This window comes from Mercenaria mercenaria, unplaced genomic scaffold (assembly GCF_021730395.1).
Source record: "Mercenaria mercenaria strain notata unplaced genomic scaffold, MADL_Memer_1 contig_1087, whole genome shotgun sequence".
Lineage (NCBI taxonomy): Eukaryota > Metazoa > Mollusca > Bivalvia > Venerida > Veneridae > Mercenaria > Mercenaria mercenaria.
Genome location: NW_026459059.1, coordinates 29,668 through 40,870, shown reverse-complemented (window position 1 = coordinate 40,870; position 11,203 = coordinate 29,668).

The window sequence follows — 11,203 nt, the reverse complement described above, 5'->3', positions numbered from 1 at the left end:
ACTTTTTCTTTCTTCAAAAACGCCGTAACTATTGCGGAGGTATGAGCGGGGGCATTGTCATGTAGAAGACGGACATGTTTAAAACCAGTGGCAGGGCGTCGTTTCTGATAATACTTTTTCAGTTTCTTCAGTACTACGTCTTTGTAGTACTTTCCCTTGATGCTTTTGCCCTTTTTCACCGTCACTTTTATTGCGACTCCTTCACCAGAGAAGAAGATTGCATACAAAACCTTCTTTGCACTCAAAGAACGTTTGGCAATTATTGGGCGTTTGCTGTGTTTAGTGGCCCAGATCTTATTGCTAACCTTTCTGATGGGCTCAAAATAATGGACCCAGGTTTCATCACCTGTGACGACATTGGCAAACTGCTTTTTGTCATATTTTGGAAACATTTGAAGCAGCTTTTTGGCCACTTTAACCCGTTGCCTCTTTTGTTCATCAGTCAACAGATGTGACACCCATCTAGCAGAAATCTTTCTGACTTTCAAATGCTTCTTCAAAATAAGGTGAACCGTTGATAGTGATATGCCTTTCGTGCAATATCACGAACTGTAAATCTGGCATCTCCTTCAATGATTTCCTTTATTTTGGAAACGATTTCTTTATGAGATGCAGATTTTGGCCTACCTGATTTCGGTGCATTTTTGATGGACTCTACACCAGACTCAGATTTCTTTTTTCACCGCCGAACTGTGTCATAAGACACACAAGAAGGTCCATAAGCAGTAGAAAGTTCAGTCATCAGCTGCTTCAAAGAACAACCAAGTGTTGAGCGAGCTTTGATGTAAGCCCGTATTTCATCTTTCTTGTCGACGCTTCTACCAACCATTTTTACTACAGTGGTCAATGATTGCGTGTATTCAAATGGCAAATTTTATGTCTTACACTTAGTCTAACATGTACATTTATACACCGTTGTGTAGGTATTGAATAACCCTATACAGGTAGGTATTGGTTTTTATCGTGCCCCACGTGGATATCGAGCTAGAGGACAATAAGCAATTCATATCGAACACTCCTCGTACTCATGAAGCTAGCCAGTACTACTCATAAATGTTTTCTTATGACTGTGTGTAAAGAAACTTACATAATGTATTTACGTCTGTATTTCCAGGATGTATCTAGTCTTTCAACTTGTTTGATTATGTGTGAATTACAAAAGACGGTAACATATTATACAACTACACTCCTTTTATATCAACTGTATATCACTTTGCTACATCGTAAACATGATATGGGCTACATGTTTATTAAACATATATGTCAGTATTGTTAAGGTTACGAAGTAGGCCTCGAGAAACAAAAATCAAACAACACTAAATCATAGAAAGAAAAATTTGTTTGACATGAAAATTGAACAGCATGTAAAACATGTATATTACTTTACGAAACAAGTGTCAGTATACTGATATAAACATTGAATTCCAGAAAATGACTGCTTATAGGGGCCCCACTTCCGGACAGTCAAACGCCTTTAAAAAGTCACCATTTTCAAAGAACTGTTACACATTTTCGTTTTGATGCATTTGCAATAGGACAACAACTTTTAAAACTTTACAGTAAAACAAGATACATGTAAGTAGCTGTTTTAAATTATTTCATGTTGACATTTACTTACATTTTTCGTCTATACTCATTTACATTTAAGTATTCAGAAGGATGCAAATCCCAAACATTTTGATAAATATTGTAAAACTATTTGGAAGCGTAAACAATGTATAACTGTTTTGAAGCTTGAGGTATGTATAAATACTTGGAAGTTTGAATGATGTATAATTGAATGATATATAACTACTTGGAACTTTGAATAATATATAACAACTTGGAAGCTTGAATAATATGTAACTACCTGAATAGCTAGTTGGAAACAAGAATAATGTATTAATTATTTGAAGGTTGAATATTTGATACCTACTTTGAAGCACGAACAATTTAAAACAACTGGGAAGCTTGTATAAGTATAATTACTTACGAGCATGATTAATGTATAACTACGTGGAAGCTTGGTTAATGTATAACCTGTTTGAAACATGAACAAAGTAAGCATTCTTGAAGCATAAATAACTTGCTTATAAGCACGAATAATGTATAGCTACTTGGAAGCACGAATAATGTATAATTACTTGGAGACATAAATAATGTATTACCAGTTTGAAACATTAATGATATATACATGTAATTGCTGATTCTGGTATGCCTGGTATGTGGCCAATGGAGATGATAAGGTCTGCGTATTGGCGATAAGGGCCAATACACAAGTCAGGACCATTGGTAGACTTGCTTCTGTTTATCATAATAAGCTACTGTATAGCTACTGTGCAGTAAATAAATTGCAGGTGATATTTCTCACCTTTATAGCAAATCAGTTCTCACCTTTATAACGAGTTTAGAAAGTTTGATTGAATTAGGGCTAAATAAACAAAGTGATAAGATACAACAGTGTTTTATCATATTTTTAATAAAGTAAGTTTTTTAACAATTACATCTCATTATTGCTTTTTTTTTTATTATCAAAAATATAAAAAAATGCATTCAGGCACATAGCTTTTAGAAGTAATAAATTATTGTGTATTTTGAACAATGATATATCTTTATTGCTGGATTTTATTATACATAAAAGAAAGTTAACATTATTTAGACAACACAAGAGGAATTAAGCATTTTTAATATATAACATCCTTCTGTCTATATACCTTCTTTATCTATTAAAAATGCAACTGAACGCTTCTTTAATTTCTAATAAAATCCAGCAATTATCCTTTTTTTTCGTTCTTATTTTGTTACTTTTGATAAAAAGATCATAATCGTTGAATAAACAAACTTGTAATTCTCTTATTAAGTTCTGAATAATTATTTTAAAGTGAGAAATGCTTTGCTATAAGAGTTATAATTTAATTGGCCAGGACATTACTCAGCATGACTGAGCAAGCAAAATTAGTATCTTATCAATTAAAATGATTTCGTGTACATGCTGAAAAAAGACTAAAAAACAACAGCATTTCAATTAATAAAATGCAAAACACAGGAAATAACCAATTTACCAGTAGGCAATAAAATTTATGGATCTCTGACAATAATTAGGCTACATGTCAAGTCTACAGGGGTTTTATGGACCCTTATCAGACTGGACCAGACAGGATCTTGCATATTGGGGATTAAAAAGTCTGGTATTTGGGGGGGAGGGGTCACTTATAGAGGAGATTTTCTTTGCCTTTAAGGTCACTGACTTCAAATCACTTGCCCCTCATCGATTTGGGTTCGAGCCTCACAGGGGGCGTTTAATTCTTCATGTGAGGAAGCCATCCAGCTGGCTTACGGAAGGTTAGTGGTTCTACCCAGGTGCCAACTCGTGATGAAAGAATGCACGGAGGGACACCTGGGGTCAGTCAGTCATAAATCTTGCCTCTACAGTGTTAACAAGCTTTTCCTCTGATTTGAACTGGTGACCTAGTTTTTGACCCCGGTTGATCCAATATCAAACTCGTCCAAGATTTTATTGAGAGTAACATACTGACCAAGTTTCATTAAGATTGGGCCCAAATTGTGTCCTCTAGAGTGTTAACAAGCTTTTCCTTTGATTTGATCTGGTGAAGTAAGTTTTAAATCCAAATGACCTTATATCGAACTCGTCCAAGATTTTATTGAGAATAACATTCTGACCAAGGTTCATTACGATTGGGCCAAAAATGTGATCTCTAGAGTGTTAACAAGCTTTTCATTTGATTTGATCTGGTGACCTAGTTTTTGACCCCAGATAATCCAATATCAAACTCGTCTAAGATTTTATTGAGGGTAACATTCTGACCAAGTTCCATTAAGATTGGGCGAAAAATATGACTTCTAGAGTGTTAACAAGCTTTTCCTTTGATTTGACCTGGTGACTTAGTTTATGACCCCAGATGACCCAACATCGAACTTGTTCAAGATTTTATTAAGGGTAACATTTTGACAAAGCTTATTAAGTTTGGGCCAAAATTGTGACCTCTAGAGTGTTTACAGTCAAATTGTTGACGACGGACGACTGACGACTGACACAGGGTGATCACAAAAGCTCACCTTTGAGCACTTCGTGCTCAGGTGAGCTAAAAAAGCTGTGACCGTATCAAGTAACTCCAATTATGATCTGAACGTGTCACTAAGTTCTTAACACTTTCAGCACGAACATTTGTATTTAAAAAAAATAGATAAAACATTCAAATAATTAATTTCATTTATCAGCCGTTTCAAAAGATTTTTATGCTAATGGGCTTTTCCAACTAGACCCTTCAGTATTTTCAATACTTTTAAAGTAAGGTACCCAATAAGGAATATATTTTGAAACTATATTACTACTATCAATCTGCTTAATATAAATACGTTACACATACAACGGCGAAACTCACGATAGTGGAGAATTTCTTAGATATACACTACATGAGTAAAACGAGTCATTTCGCATGTTACAGTAATATTACCTATATTACATTAATTTTGTCATATACTTTGTTTTGTCTAAGGCAAAAAACACAGTATCTGTATCGTTTTATTTCTGAACACAATTGACGTGTTCTTTTGAAGGGAATCAATCAAATCGAAGGCGCAGAACAATGTCAAGAAGAGTTATTCCGCATTTACCAATACTAGTCCGTATAATCATACATTCGTTCACCATATCAATTAGTTTTTATACCACATGAAAAGATAATAGGTAAAGGGTATATTTCTCGGAAGCACAGAGCACCAAAACACAGTATCAGACCCATGCATTAGCAAAGTATGCCAAGTACAAAATGAAGCTGTAACGAGATTCTTCAGAAATCAAGCATATAAAGTTATGCAACATATAGATAGAGGGGGGGGGGGGGGGAAGTGGTAAGGGTTAGAAAGGGGTTTGGAGAGGAGGTTGAATGGGAAAATAGAATGAAAATTATATATACACAGAAAATGCTACGTTCCTTAACCACGGTTACACTGCAACGTAAACCTTAATAGCGCAGACATTCATGTACCAAAGCTAAACACACAACAACTAACACAGACAAACAGACTAACTAACTAACACAGACAAACTAACTAACTAACTACGTTCCTTAACCACGGTTACACTGCAACGTAATAGCGCAGACATTCATGTACCAAAGCTAAACACACAACAACTAACACAGACAAACAGACTAACTAACTAACACAGACAAACTAACTAACTAACTACGTTCCTTAACCACGGTTACACTGCAACGTAAACCTTAATAACGCAGACATTCATGTACCAAAGCTAAACACACAACTAACTAACACAGACAAACAGACAAGTAAGATACAACAACACTGCACGGCACCGCTTTATACAACAAGCATACAAACGCACAACTATACGTAGGACTGAAAAATCGTGTACCGCCCAAGGACTCCGGCAGCCAAAATAAAGGGGGCACGTAAACTAACTCATAGTAATGGGGGAGGGGATGCCAAAAATATAACAGGGGAGCGCAAATGCAAGGGGAAATGATGGGGACGATATTATTTCTCCTTATATATAATATTCCTATTAGAAACACTACAGTTGTTCAGTTGTTGGGTTATTGACATATTCCTAGTACCATTACATTCATAAAATATAAGATTGACTATTTATGATAAAATATTTTGCTATTTTAGGAAAACTGCAGCTTCTGTTTCATATTCATAGGTTATTCACTTTGTATCGGGAAATATGAAAGAGTTCTTCAGCGGAAATATTGTTCGACTTTAGGAGCGCAATATTCTTCCGCTGAAGAACAAGTGCATATTTCCCGATGCAAAGATAATAACCTTTTTACTACATACGCATTTACACCTAGAAATATTATGTAAATATTATAAATATGTTTAATAGCTTGATAAGGATTGACACTATTGGACTAAATATAAAAAATAGTGCAACAACACACACTAAACTACGTCACACACCCGATTGAGATTCAGGCGTCAGCGTATATGTATTTACTATCGTTATTGTTTTAGTTCATTAATTTTCCTTGTAAGGAATGTATGATAAATTTACGTACCTGACCTGTGCTTACATAAGGGACAGAATAAGCGGGAATAGGTTATTCGTAGTTCAACGGGCAAACGGTTTTGTTCTATTGATTTGAATAATGGATAGCAGCCATGATTGGAGGGTAACTCCAGTTCTACGTTGACCTTGCCAGAGTACGGAAACTTCAGCATTTGAGAGCTTTTGTTGCTGTGAAAGAGTCTTCAAAAGACGATAGACATTGCGGGAGCAAATGCACAAACACCGCAGAGGCTTCACATAACCGTAACGGTAAGTCCCCGGGGGATAATTGTCGTTCTGACGCTTTTGAAGCTTTTGATTTATTTCGGACTTACCTTCAAACACAGCTTAAAGATTTCATGAAAGATTTAAATATCAGATCTGTAAAGAAAGCTGAAGAAGTTAAGTTCAAAAAGGAATCCAACCGTATTCAATACGAATTCAATTCGGACATTCTTCAAAGACTAGAAGTGGTAGTAGGGCTGTTAAATTCTCCTTAAATTACAGAGATTATAACAGAGGTAGTTGCTAAATTAAAACACAGGATTAAATTAATTAAGGTTGCAGATAGTTTCCCCGGGGACTGGTTGACTGTAAACGAGTACAACAAACCTAAACTTGGCTGTGATAGCAATGATGACAAGAGGATAAAACAGGCGGCCAAAAGGCTTAAAACTACCGCTTCTAGTACTAGAGAGTTATCGTTTTACAATCCTTGCAAGCGTTCTTCTTATTTCATGGGGAGAAACAAGGCAAGCGCTACGTACACGGCCTGAATATTCCCAGGATCATCCACTGGCACCACACCCAATTGGCTTTTTCGAGGCTCCAGGCAGGCTACCCAGAAAGACGTGTGTTTCAGCTGCGGTTACAGGGGACACTTTCGGAAAGACTGTTCAAGGGTAAATTCTTAGCACGTCGTATTAATTAACTGTTATTGACATACAGTGTACGCGTTCAGATTGCATATGTAGCTTTGTTTTCACAGTGATTTATGGAATATCTAGATTCTATAAACTTTTTCTATCAGATACATTTTCGATTCCATTTTAATGAATATATTGACACAGATTTATCATTGCCTCTACTTTATTGGATATATCGCCGTTAAGCGACATATATAAATTTATATAAATGTTGATTTTGTTTGAGTGAAGAAAAAATAAAAACGGCGGTCAGTGTTTAACTGTGGCCGCGATGTTAATACAACGCAACGAGTTAAAACAGGGGTCAGTTTTCAATTTGGGTTGCGAAATGAACATAGGTTCATAAATTTTAGCATAATTTAGTATTTAGTTATGTCACATATGTTTTAAATTGCCAAGAAATATTAGCGGAAGTCAGTTTATACTGTGGCTGCGAAATGGAGATAGTGTCTAGATTCTAAGACGGAAGTAAATTTTAAACTGTGGCCGTGATATTGATATAATTTCAGAAATCTAAGTAGAATTAAGTTCTAACTATGTCAGAGGTAGCAGTTAAGTGCCAGAATATAGAAGCGGAAGTCGGTTTTTAACCGTGGCAGTGATATTGATACAGTTTAAATTTTAGCAGGAAGTAGTTTTTTTAAACTTTTTCAGAGATGTTATTATTATAATGGTATGTAATAGAAACGGAAGTCACTTTATTACTGTGGCCGTTGAAAATAGTGTCAGAATATAAAACGGAAGTCACTTTTTGGATTACGGCTGTGTTATTTTATACAGAGTCAGGATATGTAAGCTGTAGTTAGCCGCGCTTTAAATACAATGCCAGAAACTAAAATATAAGATAACCGCTCCTTCAACAATAAAACTCTTTTTATGCTATTTTCTTTAAAGTTGTTTTGCGGTTTATGTTCATATTGTTTTTCATACTGTTTATGAATATTTTTATACTTTTTAAAGTAAGCATCAGGAGAGAGATAGATACATTACAAGAATTTATTTAAGAATTTAAAAAGGTTGTCATACAATGCAAAGTCGCAAAATACGATTAAATCGTATGAAATGTATTTTAAACATTGTTTGCTCATGGTGTAGCAAATACAACCTTGTTTAGGTTCCTGCTAAAGATTATTACGTAGCTTTATATCTTTCATCTTTAGAGAGTTTTCGCCCTTCTGAGTCAGTAATAAATAATATTCTCTATGGCATTAAATGGGCTCACAACCTGAATGGATTTCCGGATCCTTGTACTTCCACTTTTGTTATAAACATTAAAAACGTGTTATTAAGGTATCTTGCGAAAGAACGTGGATCAAAAGAACCTGTGCATAGCTCGGATTTGCGCGCTATAGTGAAATATTCCGAACGGGATGGCTGTATCTTGAATGCTAGGTTTATGGCTATGACACTCTTTAGTTTTTCAGGTTTTCTTAGATTTAGCGAGGTAGTTTCCTCAAAACGCTATCACATTACTTTTAAATCTAATCACATTGAGTTGAACATCGTAAAATCAAAAACCGATCAGCTGAGTAAAGGGTCAAAAGTTCTTATAAGTAACACCGACAATGCCACATGTCCTGTAAAAGCATTAGAAAAATATTTACGTTTAGCAGGAAATGCAGAAATATTTGTTCAGAAAAGTAGCCTTTTGTAAAAAAGGGAATTCTTACAAGTTATGAGAGGGAAATCATATATCATATTCAAGAGCAAGAGAAATACTTTTAGATAATATGCAAAATAGGTCTTGACAAATCGAAGTTTGGGTTACATTCATTGAGATCGAGAGTGGCTACTTGTACAGCTGATAAATGCGTCCCTGATAGACTTATCAAAAACATGGCCGGTGGAAAACTGACATTGCTAAGGATGGTTATATCAGATAAAGTACTGAGCTAAAACAGTCTGTATCTTTAAATCTCGATTTATAAAAATTTCTTCAGGTTATAAACAATGCTGTATTTTCTTTTCTTCTCCTATTTTACATTTAATAAATATAATACGCCTCGTTCTTTTCCGTTCGATAAATTAGTTTGCCTGTTGACCACTCCTATCTTTTGTTTGTTGTTTATTATACAACGGTTACTTGAGTTAGATAGTAAATTATTTACGTTTGTCTGAATGGAATTAAAGAAAACGTAAATGTATTTACTGTCGTTCTAGTTTTAGTTCATTATTTTTCCTTATAAGGAAAGTAGGATAAATTTACTTACCTGACCTGTGCTTATATGAGGCACAGAATAGGCGGAAACTGGTTATTCGAGGTTCAACTGACAAACGGTTTTGTTCTATTGATTTCCCTCCTGTCCACACATACGTTTAATTCTTTATCATTTTTGTTATATCTCGCATTTGTTTAAAGAGAATGAGTTTTCATAAATATCAATGCATTGATAATAACATAAACTTAAGTAAATATATCTTTACTCTCCATATTATTTGATAAGTTCAAGGGCTATGTTTATATTCTCTCACATACGGATTACTTGACAGTATTAATTCACTATTTGTTTCATACTTTGCCTAAAATTAGAATTCATTATTTGTTGAGTAAAAATACTGATAACTTTTACTAATTTGTGGTTTAATAGATTCAATGTATACATATACTGTATTTTGCTTTTTCTTTTGTAGATAAACGAATTTTTATCGCTTAAAAGTTGTGAGAGGATTTACGTTTCTATTGGATAAGAAAGGATGGTTTCTGAGACATTTCAATTATTTAATTCTGTATCTCGACTTATGTTAAGTGCATGGACACAACCACACAGTCAGTGTTTGCCTGGATACAGAAGCCATCGATTTGAATGTGTTAAGTGAGTAAGGGTGGTATACTGGGACAGAATTTTGATACATTTTGTATATGATTTTTTGGTATAATCATAAGTGCATGGACACACCACATACTGTGGATATTTTTTTCACCCAATACCATCGTGTACGAGTAAATAATATGTTTAATAATTGAAATAAATTAGTTTGCTGTGTGTTGTTTATTATACAAAGGTTACTTGAGTTAGATGGTAAATTATTTATGTTTGTCTGGATAGAATGAAAGAAAACATAAGGAAAAATATTGACGTTTCCGGTACCAGTGTAACTTTACGGGGAATAGGAACGAGCATATAATAAAAGGATATACTGTGTTGAAATCATACGTCATCGATTTTTTTTTTGGCAATTCAGAATTTTAATTAATCCTACTTTTCAAACATGATCATAATATGTTTGCGTGCTTGGTTTCTATGCTGCCAGAATTGTGCCGATATTTCTGTGCATTAAATCTCTCTCGTTTTATTTAACTTGTCCTTATAAACAGATAGATGATTCTTAAATTATTGAAATATGATTATCAGAGTCCAGGACAAATCACATGTTAGAGTTATGTCCAGCAATCACAGAAATGAAATACAAGTGGCACTAAATTCACTACAACCGACATTAAAACGGTATTAATCACAGCAGCCTATCTTCAGCTTATCTGCGTCCGTAGTTTTGTGTCCTGAATCAATATTTTGCTTAAACATCTTCTTTGACACCATCTTGTGCAAGTTGATGACACATGATCTAGATAATGCTTGGATGACTATTTGTTCAAAAATGCATTCCATGTAAACTTTTCTGTGCCATGGGAATCAAACGAACATTAAAAAAAATCAATTTTCTCAAAATCCATATGACCCAGAGCTTAGATATTTGATATATGACATTGTCTAGTAGTCTTCCAGAAACTTTATAAAATTTTGCGCATATGGTCAACTTGGCCCTACCAAGGCGCACGCTTGTTTTAAATACCTGTTTTATATAAGAAAACCGTTAAAGTATTGCAATGTCAAAAGCTTAAACAACTGGTATGCAGGATTGTCTAGTGATCCTCTGCCAAGACTGCTCAAATCATGCCCATATGTTCACTTATTTTTATCCAGGCTTATCTTTCTATCTTCCATATAGTCAAACCCCTGCTGGGGACCTAGACTTATATAGGACACATGTTAAATATCCCGAAAGCCTAAATATCATATATTTATCATGTACCATTGTGTATCAATTCCCTTTCATTTGGAATAAAGATCGGCACCGACTAGGAGTTTGCTTGCTTTACATAGACAGGTGCAGGTAACAATACTTAAAATACATTCAGGTAAAAAAGTTCAAAGCCTAAAACCTAGATATGTTCCAAGTAATATTGTGTAGGTGTCCTCTTCCAAGTTTTAACAAACCATGTCCCTTGGATCAAAGTCGGATTTTTTCGTTCTAAATCCAA